The sequence below is a fragment of the Oncorhynchus kisutch genome, unplaced genomic scaffold (genome assembly GCF_002021735.2).
Source record: "Oncorhynchus kisutch isolate 150728-3 unplaced genomic scaffold, Okis_V2 scaffold1712, whole genome shotgun sequence".
Taxonomy (NCBI): domain Eukaryota; kingdom Metazoa; phylum Chordata; class Actinopteri; order Salmoniformes; family Salmonidae; genus Oncorhynchus; species Oncorhynchus kisutch.
In genome coordinates, this window is record NW_022263657.1 from 15,001 (window position 1) to 35,000 (window position 20,000).

Here is a 20,000-nt window from a genome sequence, read left to right on the forward strand (position 1 = left end):
ATTTATTAACACACCCCACTCCCCAGGAAGACATCCTAATATTCTCTTATACATGTTCTCCACAGTAGTTCTACTTATTTCATCATTTTCTTCATCCACATTATCAAATATTGCCTCACATGGAAGGAACCCCGGAATGACCTCATATAAAATGTCCCCAATCTGTCTCATCCCAGCCCTCATAAAATATTTACAAAACAACATCTTATTATTATACTGTATCTTGGGATTTAAAAAAATTGGCTGATTTAAAATATTGTCTAAAATGGTACACTCATAATAAATATTTGGTAAAAACTCCCCCCAAGCCTCAAACACTTCTCTATAAAACAAAGGTATATTACCCAACATTTCCTTTTTCATACACATCAATAAACCATTGTCCCCCATCCTCCCAGCCTCCTGCAAATACTCCTTAAAAAATCTTTTCCATCCATAATCTAATTCACCATATAAATATTTACGTACCATTTTGACTCTAATTGCTTTTTTCCTCACATTTAAATCCACCAACTTCAAACCCCCCTCCTCATAACCTGCAATCAAAGTTTTAAAAGAAATGTTCGCACCTTTCCCATCCCATAAAAAATCAACTAAAATCTTATTTATTTCCGATAAAACCCATTCTGGTACGTCTAAAACATTCATGACATGAATAAAAATTGACATCAGCAAGGAATTTACAACAATTACTTTCCCTTTTAATTTCAAAGACCTTCCCCTCCACATATTTACCACCTTTCTAACTTTATTTATTACACCACTCCATGTCAGATCCCTAGCTTCCTGTTCCTTCACCCCTAGAAACACACCTAACACCTTAAAATAATCATTTACCCTTTTAAAAGGAAAAATCCCCTCATTAATCTTCCCAACATACATTATTACTGACTTCTCCATATTCACTTTTGCTCCTGAGGCTTGCTCATATACTTTAAAACACTCCATCACCCTTTTAACACTTCCCTCATCTCTAACTGTTATTGTGGTATCGTCTGCATATTGATGAATTAAACTAAAACCTCCTTGCGGAGTCTCTACACAATTTATAAAATTATCTTTTTTAAGGTATGCCGCTAAGGGTTCTACCGATAAAACATACAATAATGCTGATAAAGGGCACCCCTGTCTCACCGATCTCTCAAGAATAAAATAATCTGTTAAAACCCCATTACATTTTACTCTACTTTTTGCCTTTCTATATAATAATTTTATCCATCCTATTATTCTGTTTCCAAACCCATATTTTTCCAGTACCCTAAACATAAAATCATGTTCCACCCTGTCAAAAGCTTTATTAAAATCTATACTTAAAACAATTCCCCCTCTCTTATCGCTATTCATTTTATTTATCACATTTTTAAGTGTAATAATAGTATCAGCTATGTCTCTTCCAGGCACACTATAATTTTGTGTAGGTGCTATAATATCATTTAAAACCATCTTCATCCTATTTGCCAATATCTTAGCTAAAATCTTATAATCTGAGTTTAATAAACTAATTGGCCTATAATTCTCCAATTTTAATTTGCTCCCCTTATTTTTATATAAAATCGTTATCAGCCCTGTCACCATGGAGTCTGAAACAGTATTATTATCTTCCATATATTGATACACTTCCATTAAAATCGGTGCTAAAAAACTTTCATACATTTTATAAAACTCTGCAATTAGTCCATCTACTCCAGGACTTTTATTTATTTTTAAACCCTTAATTGCATCTTTCACTTCATCCACTGTTATCTTCCTATCACATCTTTGCTTATCCTCAACACCAATTTGCACATCCACACTACCTAAAATCTCCTTTACACACCCCTCATCCACCTCCCCTTTCTTAAATAAATCCTTATAAAAATTCTGTACGGTTTCTAATATCTCAACATAATCATTTACCACTTCACCCTTTACATTTTCTATCTCACTAATATATGATTTCGTCTGTTTAGTTTTCTCTAAACCAAGAAAAAAAGACGTACATTTCTCCCCTTCTAGCACATACTTTGCCCTACTTCTAATAGATGCCCCCTTACACTTATCTATTTCACATTTGCTCAATTGTGCCTTTAAATCTAAAAACCTTTCAATATTATAAATAGGATCAATATCACATTTCCTCATTTCTTCATTCAATTTTTCTCTTAAAAAATGTTCATCCTACTCCTCTTCTTCCTTGCATATCTAATACTAAAACCTTTTATTTTTTTCTTTACATTTTCCCACCACTGACACTTATCATTCCCTTTTTGCTTATCCTTCATTTCATGTTCTATCAAAGATTTAAGCTGTATTCCATATTCTTCATCACCTAGATACCCTGCATTCATGCACCATATTCCTCCCCCTTTCCCTTCCTTATCTAACCCCACCGAAAATGTTAACCCAGGATGATCACTAAAAGTTGTAAAAATATAATTAATATCCTTCATAAAATTCCTTAACCCTTCATTTACTAAAACCAGATCTATCCGTGTCTGTTTCAACTCCCCTAAAACCACCTGCCTTCTAGAAAAACCTCTCTTATTCGGGTTCTCGTCTCTCCATATATCAATCAGACTGTTTTCACACATAATCTTCCTTAAAACCCCCCTCGATACGTCACTTCTAAAAATAGCTCCCCTTGACATATCTAATCTATTCATTTTAACATTAAAATCCCCAACTAAAATACAATTACCCTTGCACCATTTCCCTAATTCTAAAAATAAATTCCTTCGCTCTATCTCATTATTCGGTGCATAAATATTTATAATCCTAAAAACCCTATTCATATATTCAAAATCCAAAATTAAAATCCTCCCATTATTATCATTATATATCTTCTTCACATTTTCTACTACATCCTTCCTTAATAAAATTGCAACCCCACTTGAATTCCCTCTGCCATTATTTACATAAATAAAATCCCTCCATATTTTTTTTACTTCTAAAACACAAACATTATCCCAGTGTGTTTCTTGAATACATAAAATATCTGAATTCTTCATTTGGACTATTCTATTAAATTTTCTCATTGTTCTCAAACCATTTGCATTTATTGACATTATATTGACCATTCTAATAAATAATAAAATAATTAAATATAATTTCATTATCCTCTACCTGTTATCCAGTTTCTTTCTTCTTCCACCCTTTCTCTCCCCCTCTTCCCACCGCTTTCCTCTTCCTGTATCCTTCCCTCGTTCTTTCCATCTTTTGCCCATCATCCGTGTCCGATATCTCCTCCAAGTCCATGCTATCCAGCCAACTCCCACTCTTGGCATCCACCTCCGTTGTGCTCCCCGTATTCGTCTCCACTTCTGGTATATTCGTTGTGCTCCCCGTGCTCATCGCCGTCTCTGGTATTGTCATCAACTCCATAACCCCCTCCATTTCTTCACCCCCCAAGCTACTTGTTAGTGCTGTGCTTTCCCCCAACACCTGTGATCCCCCCGTGCTTCCCCCCAGTCCACTCCCCCCCTCCTCCTGAAAACTCCCTCTTCTTATTTCTGAGTCCATACTGCTCCCAATTTCATTTATCTTCTGGTCCTTCTTCCTTCTTCCTTCCTCCGTCTCTCCACCTTCCACCACGTCCTCTGCTCCATCTTCTTCTCCTTCTTGCGACAATACCACTGCTTCCTCGAATATTGTTTGACTCCCCTCTTCAGCCCCAACCTCTCCACATTTGCACTCCGCCAAACTCTTTCTGCATCCACCACAAAAATTCCTTTCCTTCTCTCCATCACATTCTCTCGCATAGTGTCCTTGATTGCCACACTTAAAACACTGAAATTCCGGGCAGTCTTTAACTATGTGCCCGGGTTGAATACACATACGACACACTCTGACCTGTTTGTCATGAATGACCCTGAAATATTCTGCTCCCTCCAACGTCTCAATTCTAACCAGGCCCAACCCTGCTTAGCTTCAGAGATCAGACGAGATCAGGCGTACTCAGGCCGGTGTGGTCGTAAGCGAGAAACTGTCTCTTGGTGCACTATGTTAAGTGAAAGTGAGTCTGATTAACAGCTGTTGCATTTTCACCATTTAGATAAGCATCTTTGTGTCACTCAAAAAGTGGAACAAATTGCATATACTGTAGAAATAATTTGTAGCACAGATTGTTGGAAGAAATACAAACTAACCTTGCTTACTTATTTCAAAGCAAGGGCACATATTTCAGCCTTGTGGGAAAAAACGGACAAAGAGTTGACAAAATCTTACAGCACCTGGTATTCCCAGGCGGTCTCCCATCCAAGTACTAACCAGTCCCGACCCTGCTTAGCTTCCGAGATCAGACGCGATCAGGCGTACTCAGGCCGGTGTGGTCGTAAGCGAGAAACTATCTCTTGGTGCACTATGTTAAGTGAAAGTGAGTCTGATTAACAGCTGTTGCATTTTCACCATTTAGATAAGCATCTTTGTGTCACTCAAAAAGTGGAAGAAATTGCATATACTGTAGAAATAATTTGTAGCACAGATTGTTGGATGAAATACAAACTAACCTTGCTTACTTATTTCAAAGCAAGGGCACATATTTCAGCCTTGTGGGAAAAAACGGACAAAGAGTTGACAAAAAGCTTACAGCACCTGGTATTCCCAGGCGGTCTCCCATCCAAATACTAACCAGGCCCAACCCTGCTTAGCTTCCGAGATCAGACGAGATCAGGCGTACTCAGGCCGGTGTGGTCGTAAGCGAGAAACTATCTCTTGGTGCACTATGTTAAGTGAAAGTGAGTCTGATTAACAGCTGTTGCATTTTCACCATTTAGATAAGCATCTTTGTGTCACTCAAAAGTGGAAGAAATTGCATATACTGTAGAAATAATTTGTAGCACAGATTGTTGGATGAAATACAAACTAACCTTGCTTACTTATTTCAAAGCAAGGGCACATATTTCAGCCTTGTGGGAAAAAACGGACAAAGAGTTGACAAAAAGCTTACAGCACCTGGTATTCCCAGGCGGTGTCCCATCCAAGAACTAACCAGGCCCAACCCTGCTTAGCTTCCGAGATCAGACGAGATCAGGCGTACTCAGGCCGGTGTGGTCGTAAGAGAGAAACTATCTCTTGGTGCACTATGTTAAGTGAAAGTGAGTCTGATTAACAGCTGTTGCATTTTCACCATTTAGATAAGCATCTTTGTGTCACTCAAAAAGTGGAAGAAATTGCATATACTGTAGAAATAATTTGTAGCACAGATTGTTGGATGAAATACAAACTAACCTTGCTTAGTTATTTCAAAGCAAGGGCACATATTTCAGCCTTGTGGGAAAAAACGGACAAAGAGTTGACAAAATGTTACAGCACCTGGTATTCCCAGGCAGTCTCCCATCCAAGTACTAACCAGTCCCGACCCTGCTTAGCTTCCGAGATCAGACGAGATCAGGCGTACTTTTTTTTTTTTTTCTTTTATTATGAAAAAACACATAATATTTACAACATTCAGTCAATAATAATTAAGGATTAACAATTCACCCTTTTACAAAATCAAAAAAGAAAAGAAAAGAAAACCTATTAAAACCCCAATCATCCTCCAAAACCAATTAATAATTAAAACGAAGTTTTCCATTGGACTCAATTTCAATAAAAGTGCTCCCCCACACAAACAATTTTTCAAAATTACATCCACCATATTTATATATTACTTCTATATCTTTCTCTAAAATACTTCTAAATAAAACCTCCACACTCACAATTTTTCCTTCATAATGTCCCAAATTCCTTCTTAGTCTTACAGCGTATCTGGCATGGCTAAGAACAAAATTCATCAAATTTAAATTTAAAACTTTGCTTTTCCCAGTTAAACCAAAAAGAAACAACCTCTTCCACTCAACCCCAGCAACAATCTCTTCTCCCCAATGTTGTACTAAAATCCCCTTTAAAAACTTATGAAACTCTTCTAATCTACTACATTCAACAAAAAAATGCATAAAATTTTCCACCCCCGTACCACAAATATCACATTCTCTTTTAACATCTCTATTTATTTGATGTAAAACCACGTTCGTAAATATCCTATTATGTTTCAATTTAAAATCATTGTCTTCACATTCTATAGAATTATATTTTACATTTACATTCTTCCATATTGATTTCACATCTATATTTGCAAACACCCTAGACCACACTTTTTCCGAAGCAGGAGTTTTTATCTCTCTTAAAATACATTTTTCATAAACCTTTTTAACTTTCAAACCTGACAAATCATACTTCTTCCCATTACTTTCATAATATAAAACCGGTAAACCCTTAGCTCTTGTAGCCACCTCTTTATTTATTAACACACCCCACTCCCCAGGAAGACATCCTAATATTCTCTTATACATGTTCTCCACAGTAGTTCTACTTATTTCATCATTTTCTTCATCCACATTATCAAATATTGCCTCACATGGAAGGAACCCCGGAATGACCTCATATAAAATGTCCCCAATCTGTCTCATCCCAGCCCTCATAAAATATTTACAAAACAACATCTTATTATTATACTGTATCTTGGGATTTAAAAAAATTGGCTGATTTAAAATATTGTCTAAAATGGTACACTCATAATAAATATTTGGTAAAAACTCCCCCCAAGCCTCAAACACTTCTCTATAAAACAAAGGTATATTACCCAACATTTCCTTTTTCATACACATCAATAAACCATTGTCCCCCATCCTCCCAGCCTCCTGCAAATACTCCTTAAAAAATCTTTTCCATCCATAATCTAATTCACCATATAAATATTTACGTACCATTTTGACTCTAATTGCTTTTTTCCTCACATTTAAATCCACCAACTTCAAACCCCCCTCCTCATAACCTGCAATCAAAGTTTTAAAAGAAATGTTCGCACCTTTCCCATCCCATAAAAAATCAACTAAAATCTTATTTATTTCCGATAAAACCCATTCTGGTACGTCTAAAACATTCATGACATGAATAAAAATTGACATCAGCAAGGAATTTACAACAATTACTTTCCCTTTTAATTTCAAAGACCTTCCCCTCCACATATTTACCACCTTTCTAACTTTATTTATTACACCACTCCATGTCAGATCCCTAGCTTCCTGTTCCTTCACCCCTAGAAACACACCTAACACCTTAAAATAATCATTTACCCTTTTAAAAGGAAAAATCCCCTCATTAATCTTCCCAACATACATTATTACTGACTTCTCCATATTCACTTTTGCTCCTGAGGCTTGCTCATATACTTTAAAACACTCCATCACCCTTTTAACACTTCCCTCATCTCTAACTGTTATTGTGGTATCGTCTGCATATTGATGAATTAAACTAAAACCTCCTTGCAGAGTCTCTACACAATTTATAAAATTATCTTTTTTAAGGTATGCCGCTAAGGGTTCTACCGATAAAACATACAATAATGCTGATAAAGGGCACCCCTGTCTCACCGATCTCTCAAGAATAAAATAATCTGTTAAAACCCCATTACATTTTACTCTACTTTTTGCCTTTCTATATAATAATTTTATCCATCCTATTATTCTGTTTCCAAACCCATATTTTTCCAGTACCCTAAACATAAAATCATGTTCCACCCTGTCAAAAGCTTTATTAAAATCTATACTTAAAACAATTCCCCCTCTCTTATCGCTATTCATTTTATTTATCACATTTTTAAGTGTAATAATAGTATCAGCTATGTCTCTTCCAGGCACACTATAATTTTGTGTAGGTGCTATAATATCATTTAAAACCATCTTCATCCTATTTGCCAATATCTTAGCTAAAATCTTATAATCTGAGTTTAATAAACTAATTGGCCTATAATTCTCCAATTTTAATTTGCTCCCCTTATTTTTATATAAAATCGTTATCAGCCCTGTCACCATGGAGTCTGAAACAGTATTATTATCTTCCATATATTGATACACTTCCATTAAAATCGGTGCTAAAAAACTTTCATACATTTTATAAAACTCTGCAATTAGTCCATCTACTCCAGGACTTTTATTTATTTTTAAACCCTTAATTGCATCTTTCACTTCATCCACTGTTATCTTCCTATCACATCTTTGCTTATCCTCAACACCAATTTGCACATCCACACTACCTAAAATCTCCTTTACACACCCCTCATCCACCTCCCCTTTCTTAAATAAATCCTTATAAAAATTCTGTACGGTTTCTAATATCTCAACATAATCATTTACCACTTCACCCTTTACATTTTCTATCTCACTAATATATGATTTCGTCTGTTTAGTTTTCTCTAAACCAAGAAAAAAAGACGTACATTTCTCCCCTTCTAGCACATACTTTGCCCTACTTCTAATAGATGCCCCCTTACACTTATCTATTTCACATTTGCTCAATTGTGCCTTTAAATCTAAAAACCTTTCAATATTATAAATAGGATCAATATCACATTTCCTCATTTCTTCATTCAATTTTTCTCTTAAAAAATGTTCATCCTACTCCTCTTCTTCCTTGCATATCTAATACTAAAACCTTTTATTTTTTTCTTTACATTTTCCCACCACTGACACTTATCATTCCCTTTTTGCTTATCCTTCATTTCATGTTCTATCAAAGATTTAAGCTGTATTCCATATTCTTCATCACCTAGATACCCTGCATTCATGCACCATATTCCTCCCCCTTTCCCTTCCTTATCTAACCCCACCGAAAATGTTAACCCAGGATGATCACTAAAAGTTGTAAAAATATAATTAATATCCTTCATAAAATTCCTTAACCCTTCATTTACTAAAACCAGATCTATCCGTGTCTGTTTCAACTCCCCTAAAACCACCTGCCTTCTAGAAAAACCTCTCTTATTCGGGTTCTCGTCTCTCCATATATCAATCAGACTGTTTTCACACATAATCTTCCTTAAAACCCCCCTCGATACGTCACTTCTAAAAATAGCTCCCCTTGACATATCTAATCTATTCATTTTAACATTAAAATCCCCAACTAAAATACAATTACCCTTGCACCATTTCCCTAATTCTAAAAATAAATTCCTTCGCTCTATCTCATTATTCGGTGCATAAATATTTATAATCCTAAAAACCCTATTCATATATTCAAAATCCAAAATTAAAATCCTCCCATTATTATCATTATATATCTTCTTCACATTTTCTACTACATCCTTCCTTAATAAAATTGCAACCCCACTTGAATTCCCTCTGCCATTATTTACATAAATAAAATCCCTCCATATTTTTTTTACTTCTAAAACACAAACATTATCCCAGTGTGTTTCTTGAATACATAAAATATCTGAATTCTTCATTTGGACTATTCTATTAAATTTTCTCATTGTTCTCAAACCATTTGCATTTATTGACATTATATTGACCATTCTAATAAATAATAAAATAATTAAATATAATTTCATTATCCTCTACCTGTTATCCAGTTTCTTTCTTCTTCCACCCTTTCTCTCCCCCTCTTCCCACCGCTTTCCTCTTCCTGTATCCTTCCCTCGTTCTTTCCATCTTTTGCCCATCATCCGTGTCCGATATCTCCTCCAAGTCCATGCTATCCAGCCAACTCCCACTCTTGGCATCCACCTCCGTTGTGCTCCCCGTATTCGTCTCCACTTCTGGTATATTCGTTGTGCTCCCCGTGCTCATCGCCGTCTCTGGTATTGTCATCAACTCCATAACCCCCTCCATTTCTTCACCCCCCAAGCTACTTGTTAGTGCTGTGCTTTCCCCCAACACCTGTGATCCCCCCGTGCTTCCCCCCAGTCCACTCCCCCCCTCCTCCTGAAAACTCCCTCTTCTTATTTCTGAGTCCATACTGCTCCCAATTTCATTTATCTTCTGGTCCTTCTTCCTTCTTCCTTCCTCCGTCTCTCCACCTTCCACCACGTCCTCTGCTCCATCTTCTTCTCCTTCTTGCGACAATACCACTGCTTCCTCGAATATTGTTTGACTCCCCTCTTCAGCCCCAACCTCTCCACATTTGCACTCCGCCAAACTCTTTCTGCATCCACCACAAAAATTCCTTTCCTTCTCTCCATCACATTCTCTCGCATAGTGTCCTTGATTGCCACACTTAAAACACTGAAATTCCGGGCAGTCTTTAACTATGTGCCCGGGTTGAATACACATACGACACACTCTGACCTGTTTGTCATGAATGACCCTGAAATATTCTGCTCCCTCCAACGTCTCAATTCTAGTAGAATAAGGTAATGATGTCACCTTTTCTGTGAACTTGACCTTGCAGAAACGTGTCCCGTCAACCACCTCCGTTCCTGGCCAAACTCTCCTCCTTATCTCCGAGATGGCTGTCACTCCCCAGCTACTCAGCTTGCTCAGTATCACACCATCTTCTACGTATACTGGGAGATTCATAAAAGACACCACCAATTCCTTCACATTAATATCTCTCGCCAGAATCTTTGTGTCCTTTATTCGCAATCCATCCATTAACCGTTCTTTTCCTCTTTCATTTCTCATCGTAATTTCATACTTCTTTTCTCCTTTCATTCGGCATCCCACCACCTCTCCACACACCTCCTTAATTGCTCTTAGTAGTTCCATTGTCGTCACTTTGTCTTCTCCTTCCAACTTAATTGCCACCGTGTATTCTTTTCCATATTTCATTCCTTCGTTATCTTCATTTTTCTTCCGTTGCGCCTTTTCGTTGTCTTTGTCCATTCCGTTTGTCTTTTCCATGTTGTCCGTCATAGTAAAAAAATAAATCCAAAAAACCTCTCCCCCAAGCAGAAAAACTGCAAGGGGGAAGACTAACCAAACTTTAAACTATTCAACTAAAGAAAATTATAAATTATATTGCAAAAACCAAATAATTTAACAAAAATAGCTCTCGAGCAAACACTCTCCAGCAAACACTCACTCACAGCTCAGACACTCGCACCTGTCGTCACTTCTCCAATCAGGAAATGCGTATTCAGGCCGGTGTGGTCGTAAGCGAGAAACTATCTCTTGGTGCACTATGTTAAGTGAAAGTGAGTCTGATTAACAGCTGTTGCATTTTCACCATTTAGATAAGCATCTTTGTGTCACTCAAAAAGTGGAAGAAATTGCATATACTGTAGAAATAATTTGTATGAATTTGGATGAAATACAAACTAACCTTGCTTACTTATTTCAAAGCAAGGGCACATATTTCAGCCTTGTGGGAAAAAACGGACAAAGAGTTGACAAAAAGCTTACAGCACCTGGTATTCCCAGGCGGTCTCCCATCCAAGTACTAACCAGGCCCAACCCTGCTTAGCTTCAGAGATCAGACGAGATCAGGCATACTCAGGCCGGTGTGGTCGTAAGCGATAAACTGTCTCTTGGTGCACTATGTTAAGTGAAAGTGAGTCTGATTAACAGCTGTTGCATTTTCACCATTTAGATAAGCATCTTTGTGTCACTCAAAAGTGGAACAAATTGCATATACTGTAGAAATAATTTGTAGCACAGATTGTTGGAATGAAATACAAACTAACCTTGCTTACTTATTTCAAAGCAAGGGCACATATTTCAGCCTTGTGGGAAAAAACGGACAAAGAGTTGACAAAAGCTTACAGCACCTGGTTTTCCCAAGTGATCTCCCATCCAAGTACTAACCAGGCCCGACCCTGCTTAGCTTCCGAGATCAGACGAGATCAGGCGTACTCAGGCCGGTGTGGTCGTAAGCGAGAAACTATCTCTTGGTGCACTATGTTAAGTGAAAGTGAGTCTGATTAACAGCTGTTGCATTTTCACCATTTAGATAAGCATCTTTGTGTCACTCAAAAAGTGGAAGAAATTGCATATACTGTAGAAATAATTTGTAGCACAGATTGTTGGATGAAATACAAACTAACCTTGCTTACTTATTTCAAAGCAAGGGCACATATTTCAGCCTTGTGGGAAAAAACGGACAAAGAGTTGACAAAAGCTTACAGCACCTGGTATTCCCAGGCGGTCTCCCATCCAAATACTAACCAGGCCCAACCCTGCTTAGCTTCCGAGATCAGACGAGATCAGGCGTACTCAGGCCGGTGTGGTCGTAAGCGAGAAACTAGTCTCTTGGTGCACTATGTTAAGTGAAAGTGAGTCTGATTAACAGCTGTTGCATTTTCACCATTTAGATAAGCATCTTTGTGTCACTCAAAAAGTGGAAGAAATTGCATATGCTGTAGAAATAATTTGTAGCACAGATTGTTGGATGAAATACAAACTAACCTTGCTTACTTATTTCAAAGCAAGGGCACATATTTCAGCCTTGTGGGAAAAAACGGACAAAGAGTTGACAAAAAGCTTACAGCACCTGGTATTCCCAGGCGGTCTCCCATCAAAGTACTAACCAGGCCCGACCCTGCTTAGCTTCCGAGATCAGACGAGATCAGGCGTACTCAGGCCGGTGTGGTCGTAAGAGAGAAACTATCTCTTGGTGCACTATGTTAAGTGAAAGTGAGTCTGATTAACAGCTGTTGCATTTTCGCCATTTAGATAAGCATCTTTGTGTCACTCAAAAAGTGGAAGAAATTGCATATACTGTAGCCATAATTTGTAGCACAGATTGTTGGATGAAATACAAACTAACCTTGCTTACTTATTTCAAAGCAAGGGCACATATTTCAGCCTTGTGGGAAAAAACGGACAAAGAGTTGACAAAATCTTACAGCACCTGGTATTCCCAGGCGGTCTCCCATCCAAGTACTAACCAGGCCCGACCCTGCTTAGCTTCTGAGATCAGACGAGATCAGGCGTACTTTTTTTTTTTCTTTTATTATGAAAAAACACATAATATTTACAACATTCAGTCAATAATAATTAAGGATTAACAATTCACCCTTTTACAAAATCAAAAAAGAAAAGAAAAGAAAACCTATTAAAACCCCAATCATCCACCAAAACCAATTAATAATTAAAACCAAGTTTTCCATTGGACTCAATTTCAATAAAAGTGCTCCCCCACACAAACAATTTTTCAAAATTACATCCACCATATTTATATATTACTTCTATATCTTTCTCTAAAATACTTCTAAATAAAACCTCCACACTCACAATTTTTCCTTCATAATGTCCCAAATTCCTTCTTAGTCTTACAGCGTATCTGGCATGACTAAGAACAAAATTAATCAAATTAAAATGTAAAACTTTGCTTTTCCCAGTTAAACCAAAAAGAAACAACCTCTTCCACTCAACCCCAGCAACAATCTCTTCTCCCCAATGTTGTACTAAAATCCCCTTTAAAAACTTATGAAACTCTTCTAATCTACTACATTCAACAAAAAAGTGCATAAAATTTTCCACCCCCGTACCACAAATATCACATTCTCTTTTAACATCTCTATTTATTTGATGTAAAACCACGTTCGTAAATATCCTATTATGTTTCAATTTAAAATCATTGTCTTCACATTCTATAGAATTATATTTTACATTTACATTCTTCCATATTGATTTCACATCTATATTTGCAAACACCCTAGACCACACTTTTTCCGAAGCAGGAGTTTTTATCTCTCTTAAAATACATTTTTCATAAACCTTTTTAACTTTCAAACCTGACAAATCATACTTCTTCCCATTACTTTCATAATATAAAACCGGTAAACCCTTAGCTCTTGTAGCCACCTCTTTATTTATTAACACACCCCACTCCCCAGGAAGACATCCTAATATTCTCTTATACATGTTCTCCACAGTAGTTCTACTTATTTCATCATTTTCTTCATCCACATTATCAAATATTGCCTCACATGGAAGGAACCCCGGAATGACCTCATATAAAATGTCCCCAATCTGTCTCATCCCAGCCCTCATAAAATATTTACAAAACAACATCTTATTATTATACTGTATCTTGGGATTTAAAAAAATTGGCTGATTTAAAATATTGTCTAAAATGGTACACTCATAATAAATATTTGGTAAAAACTCCCCCCAAGCCTCAAACACTTCTCTATAAAACAAAGGTATATTACCCAACATTTCCTTTTTCATACACATCAATAAACCATTGTCCCCCATCCTCCCAGCCTCCTGCAAATACTCCTTAAAAAATCTTTTCCATCCATAATCTAATTCACCATATAAATATTTACGTACCATTTTGACTCTAATTGCTTTTTTCCTCACATTTAAATCCACCAACTTCAAACCCCCCTCCTCATAACCTGCAATCAAAGTTTTAAAAGAAATTTTCGCACCTTTCCCATCCCATAAAAAATCTACTAAAATCTTATTTATTTCCGATAAAACCCATTCTGGTACGTCTAAAACATTCATGACATGAATAAAAATTGACATCAGCAAGGAATTTACAACAATTACTTTCCCTTTTAATTTCAAAGACCTTCCCCTCCACATATTTACCACCTTTCTAACTTTATTTATTACACCACTCCATGTCAGATCCCTAGCTTCCTGTTCCTTCACCCCTAGAAACACACCTAACACCTTAAAATAATCATTTACCCTTTTAAAAGGAAAAATCCCCTCATTAATCTTCCCAACATACATTATTACTGACTTCTCCATATTCACTTTTGCTCCTGAGGCTTGCTCATATACTTTAAAACACTCCATCACCCTTTTAACACTTCCCTCATCTCTAACTGTTATTGTGGTATCGTCTGCATATTGATGAATTAAACTAAAACCTCCTTGCGGAGTCTCTACACAATTTATAAAATTATCTTTTTTAAGGTATGCCGCTAAGGGTTCTACCGATAAAACATACAATAATGCTGATAAAGGGCACCCCTGTCTCACCGATCTCTCAAGAATAAAATAATCTGTTAAAACCCCATTACATTTTACTCTACTTTTTGCCTTTCTATATAATAATTTTATCCATCCTATTATTCTGTTTCCAAACCCATATTTTTCCATTACCCTAAACATAAAATCATGTTCCACCCTGTCAAAAGCTTTATTAAAATCTATACTTAAAACAATTCCCCCTCTCTTATCGCTATTCATTTTATTTATCACATTTTTAAGTGTAATAATAGTATCAGCTATGTCTCTTCCAGGCACACTATAATTTTGTGTAGGTGCTATAATATCATTTAAAACCATCTTCATCCTATTTGCCAATATCTTAGCTAAAATCTTATAATCTGAGTTTAATAAACTAATTGGCCTATAATTCTCCAATTTTAATTTGCTCCCCTTATTTTTATATAAAATCGTTATCAGCCCTGTCACCATGGAGTCTGAAACAGTATTATTATCTTCCATATATTGATACACTTCCATTAAAATCGGTGCTAAAAAACTTTCATACATTTTATAAAACTCTGCAATTAGTCCATCTACTCCAGGACTTTTATTTATTTTTAAACCCTTAATTGCATCTTTCACTTCATCCACTGTTATCTTCCTATCACATCTTTGCTTATCCTCAACACCAATTTGCACATCCACACTACCTAAAATCTCCTTTACACACCCCTCATCCACCTCCCCTTTCTTAAATAAATCCTTATAAAAATTCTGTACGGTTTCTAATATCTCAACATAATCATTTACCACTTCACCCTTTACATTTTCTATCTCACTAATATATGATTTCGTCTGTTTAGTTTTCTCTAAACCAAGAAAAAAAGACGTACATTTCTCCCCTTCTAGCACATACTTTGCCCTACTTCTAATAGATGCCCCCTTACACTTATCTATTTCACATTTGCTCAATTGTGCCTTTAAATCTAAAAACCTTTCAATATTATAAATAGGATCAATATCACATTTCCTCATTTCTTCATTCAATTTTTCTCTTAAAAAATGTTCTTCTCTTGTCATCCTACTCCTCTTCTTCCTTGCATATCTAATACTAAAACCTTTTATTTTTTTCTTTACATTTTCCCACCACTGACACTTATCATTCCCTTTTTGCTTATCCTTCATTTCATGTTCTATCAAAGATTTAAGCTGTATTCCATATTCTTCATCACCTAGATACCCTGCATTCATGCACCATATTCCTCCCCCTTTCCCTTCCTTATCTAACCCCACCGAAAATGTTAACCCAGCATGATCACTAAAAGTTGTAAAAATATAATTAATATCCTTCATAAAATTCCTTAACCCTTCATTTACTAAAACCAGATCTATCCGTGTCTGTTTCAACTCCCCTAAAACCACCTGCCTTCTAGAAAAACCTCTCTTATTCGGGTTCTCGTCTCTCCATATATCAATCAGACTGTTTTCACACATAATCTTCCTTAAAACCCCCCTCGATACGTCACTTCTAAAAATAGCTCCCCTTGACATATCTAATCTATTCATTTTAACATTAAAATCCCCAACTAAAATACAATTACCCTTGCACCATTTCCCTAATTCTAAAAATAAATTCCTTCGCTCTATCTCATTATTCGGTGCATAAATATTTATAATCCTAAAAACCCTATTCATATATTCAAAATCCAAATTAAAATCCTCCCATTATTATCATTATATATCTTCTTCACATTTTCTACTACATCCTTCCTTAATAAAATTGCAACCCCACTTGAATTCCCTCTGCCATTATTTACATAAATAAAATCCCTCCATATTTTTTTTACTTCTAAAACACAAACATTATCCCAGTGTGTTTCTTGAATACATAAAATATCTGAATTCTTCATTTGGACTATTCTATTAAATTTTCTCATTGTTCTCAAACCATTTGCATTTATTGACATTATATTGACCATTCTAATAAATAATAAAATAATTAAATATAATTTCATTATCCTCTACCTGTTATCCAGTTTCTTTCTTCTTCCACCCTTTCTCTCCCCCTCTTCCCACCGCTTTCCTCTTCCTGTATCCTTCCCTCGTTCTTTCCATCTTTTGCCCATCATCCGTGTCCGATATCTCCTCCAAGTCCATGCTATCCAGCCAACTCCCACTCTTGGCATCCACCTCCGTTGTGCTCCCCGTATTCGTCTCCACTTCTGGTATATTCGTTGTGCTCCCCGTGCTCATCGCCGTCTCTGGTATTGTCATCAACTCCATAACCCCCTCCATTTCTTCACCCCCCAAGCTACTTGTTAGTGCTGTGCTTTCCCCCAACACCTGTGATCCCCCCGTGCTTCCCCCCAGTCCACTCCCCCCCTCCTCCTGAAAACTCCCTCTTCTTATTTCTGAGTCCATACTGCTCCCAATTTCATTTATCTTCTGGTCCTTCTTCCTTCTTCCTTCCTCCGTCTCTCCACCTTCCACCACGTCCTCTGCTCCATCTTCTTCTCCTTCTTGCGACAATACCACTGCTTCCTCGAATATTGTTTGACTCCCCTCTTCAGCCCCAACCTCTACACATTTACACTCCGCCAATCTCTTTCTGCATCCACCACAAAAATTCCTTTCCTTCTCTCCATCACATTCTCTCGCATAGTGTCCTTGATTGCCACACTTAAAACACTGAAATTCCGGGCAGTCTTTAACTATGTGCCCAGGTTGAATACACATACGACACACTCTGACCTGTTTGTCATGAATGACCCTGAAATATTCTGCTCCCTCCAACGTCTCAATTCTAGTAGAATAAGGTAATGATGTCACTTTTTCTGTGAACTTGACCTTGCAGAAACGTGTCCCGTCAACCACCTCCGTTCCTGGCCAAACTCTCCTCCTTATCTCCGAGATGGCCGTCACTCCCCAGCTACTCAGCTTGCTCAGTATCACACCATCTTCTACGTATACTGGGAGATTCATAAAAGACACCACCAATTCCTTCACATTAATATCTCTCGCCAGAATCTTTGTGTCCTTTATTCGCAATCCATCCATTAACCGTTCTTTTCCTCTTTCATTTCTCATCGTAATTTCATACTTCTTTTCTCCTTTCATTCGGCATCCCACCACCTCTCCACACACCTCCTTAATTGCTCTTAGTAGTTCCATTGTCGTCACTTTGTCTTCTCCTTCCAACTTAATTGCCACCGTGTATTCTTTTCCATATTTCATTCCTTCGTTATCTTCATTTTTCTTCCGTTGCGCCTTTTCGTTGTCTTTGTCCATTCCGTTTGTCTTTTCCATGTTGTCCGTCATAGTAAAAAAATAAATCCAAAAAACCTCTCCCCCAAGCAGAAAAACTGCAAGGGGGAAGACTAACCAAACTTTAAACTATTCAACTAAAGAAAATTATAAATTAGATTGCAAAAACCAATTAATTTAACAAAAATAGCTCTCGAGCAAACACTCTCCAGCAAACACTCACTCACAGCTCAGACACTCGCACCTGTCGTCACTTCTCCAATCAGGAAATGCGTATTCAGGCTGGTATGGCCGTAAGCGAGAAACTATCTCTTGGTGCACTATGTTAAGTGAAAGTGAGTCTGATTAACAGCTGTTGCATTTTCACCATTTAGATAAGCATCTTTGTGTCACTCAAAAAGTGGAAGAAATTGCATATACTGTAGAAATAATTTGTAGCACAGATTGTTGGATGAAATACAAACTAACCTTGCTTACTTATTTCAAAGCAAGGGCACATATTTCAGCCTTGTAGGAAAAAACGGACAAAGAGTTGACCAAAAGCTTACAGCACCTGGTATTCCCAGTCAGTCTCCCATCCAAGTACTAACCAGTCCCGACCCTGCTTAGCTTCCAAGATCAGACGAGATTAGGCGTACTCAGGCCGGTGTGGTCGTAAGCGAGAAACTATCTCTTGGTGCACTATGTTAAGTGAAAGTGAGTCTGATTAACAGCTGTTGCATTTTCACCATTTAGATAAGCATCTTTGTGTCACTCAAAAAGTGGAAGAAATTGCATATACTGTAGAAATAATTTGTAGCACAGATTGTTGGATGAAATACAAACTAACCTTGCTTACTTATTTCAAAGCAAGGGCACATATTTCAGCCTTGTGGGAAAAAACGGACAAAGAGTTGACAAAAAGCTTAGAACACCTGGTATTCCAGGACGGTCTCACATCGAAGTACTAACCAGGCCCGACCCTGCTTAGCTTCCGAGATCAGACGAGATCAGGCGTACTCAGGCCAGTGTGGTCGTAAGAGAGAACCTATCTCTTGGTGCACTATGTTAAGTGAAAGTGAGTCTGATTAACAGCTGTTGCATTTTCACCATTTAGATAAGCATCTTTGTGTCACTCAAAAAGTGGAAGAAATTGCATATACTGTAGCCATAATTTGTAGCACAGATTGTTGGATGAAATACAAACTAACCTTGCTTACTTATTTCAAAGCAAGGGCACATATTTCAGCCTTGTGGGAAAAAACGGACAAAGAGTTGACAAAAAGCTTACAGCACCTGGTATTCCCAGGCGGTCTCCCATCCAAGTACTAACCAGGCCCTACCCTGCTTAGCTTCCGAGATCAGACGAGATCAGGAGTACTCAGGCCGGTGTGGTCGTAAGCGAGAAACTATCACTTGGTGCACTATGTTAAGTGAAAGTGAGTCTGATTAACAGCTGTTGCATTTTCACCATTTAGATAAGCATCTTTGTGTCACTCTAAAATTGGAAGAAATTGCATATACTGTAGAAATCATTTGTAGCACAGATTGTTGGATGAAATACAAACTAACCTTGCTTACTTATTTCAAAGCAAGGGCACATATTTCAGCCTTGTGGGAAAAAACGGACAAAGAGTTGACCAAAAGTTTACAGCACCTGGTATTCCCAGGCGGTCTCCCATGCAAGTACTAACCAGTCCCCACCCTGCTTAGCTTCCGAGATCAGACGAGATTAGGCGTACTCAGGCCGGTGTGGTCGTAAGAGAGAAACTATCTCTTGGTGCACTATGTTAAGTGAAAGTGAGTCTGATTAACAGCTGTTGCATTTTCACCATTTAGATAAGCATCTTTGTGTCACTCAAAAAGTGGAAGAAATTGCATATACTGTAGCCATAATTTGTAGCACAGAATGTTGGATGAAATACAAACTAACCTTGCTTACTTATTTCAAAGCAAGGGCACATATTTCAGCCTTGTGGGAAAAAACGGACAAAGAGTTGACCAAAAGCTTACAGCACCTGGTATTCCCAGGCGGTCTCCAATCCAAATACTAACCAGTCCCGACCCTGCTTAGCTTCCGAGATCAGACGAGATCAGGCGTACTCAGGCTGGTGTGGTCGTAAG

General features: G+C 37.3%; 5 non-coding genes and 7 pseudogenes across 5 annotated transcripts; all 12 read right to left on the reverse strand.

The window, feature by feature from the left end:
* Positions 1-4,196: 4,196 nt before the first annotated feature.
* Positions 4,197-4,315, reverse strand: LOC116367700 (uncharacterized; annotated as a pseudogene).
* A 242-nt stretch (positions 4,316-4,557) lies between these two features.
* LOC116367675 (5S ribosomal RNA) lies at positions 4,558-4,676 on the reverse strand. Its single transcript, XR_004208419.1, has one exon. It is a non-coding gene; the product is annotated as a 5S ribosomal RNA (ribosomal RNA).
* Positions 4,677-4,917: 241 nt separating this feature from the next.
* Positions 4,918-5,036, reverse strand: LOC116367696 (uncharacterized; annotated as a pseudogene).
* Positions 5,037-11,131: 6,095 nt separating this feature from the next.
* LOC116367677 (5S ribosomal RNA) lies at positions 11,132-11,250 on the reverse strand. Its single transcript, XR_004208421.1, has one exon. It is a non-coding gene; the product is annotated as a 5S ribosomal RNA (ribosomal RNA).
* Positions 11,251-11,491: 241 nt separating this feature from the next.
* Positions 11,492-11,610, reverse strand: LOC116367685 (uncharacterized; annotated as a pseudogene).
* Positions 11,611-11,851: 241 nt separating this feature from the next.
* On the reverse strand, positions 11,852-11,970 carry LOC116367676 (5S ribosomal RNA). The gene has a single exon (XR_004208420.1). It is a non-coding gene; the product is annotated as a 5S ribosomal RNA (ribosomal RNA).
* A 243-nt stretch (positions 11,971-12,213) lies between these two features.
* On the reverse strand, positions 12,214-12,332 carry LOC116367684 (5S ribosomal RNA). Its single transcript, XR_004208428.1, has one exon. It is a non-coding gene; the product is annotated as a 5S ribosomal RNA (ribosomal RNA).
* A 6,106-nt stretch (positions 12,333-18,438) lies between these two features.
* LOC116367707 (uncharacterized) lies at positions 18,439-18,557 on the reverse strand (annotated as a pseudogene).
* A 242-nt stretch (positions 18,558-18,799) lies between these two features.
* Positions 18,800-18,918, reverse strand: LOC116367653 (uncharacterized; annotated as a pseudogene).
* A 242-nt stretch (positions 18,919-19,160) lies between these two features.
* On the reverse strand, positions 19,161-19,279 carry LOC116367634 (5S ribosomal RNA). Its single transcript, XR_004208402.1, has one exon. It is a non-coding gene; the product is annotated as a 5S ribosomal RNA (ribosomal RNA).
* A 242-nt stretch (positions 19,280-19,521) lies between these two features.
* Positions 19,522-19,640, reverse strand: LOC116367652 (uncharacterized; annotated as a pseudogene).
* Positions 19,641-19,882: 242 nt separating this feature from the next.
* Positions 19,883-20,000, reverse strand: part of LOC116367636 (uncharacterized) — a 119-nt pseudogene continuing 1 nt past the window's right edge.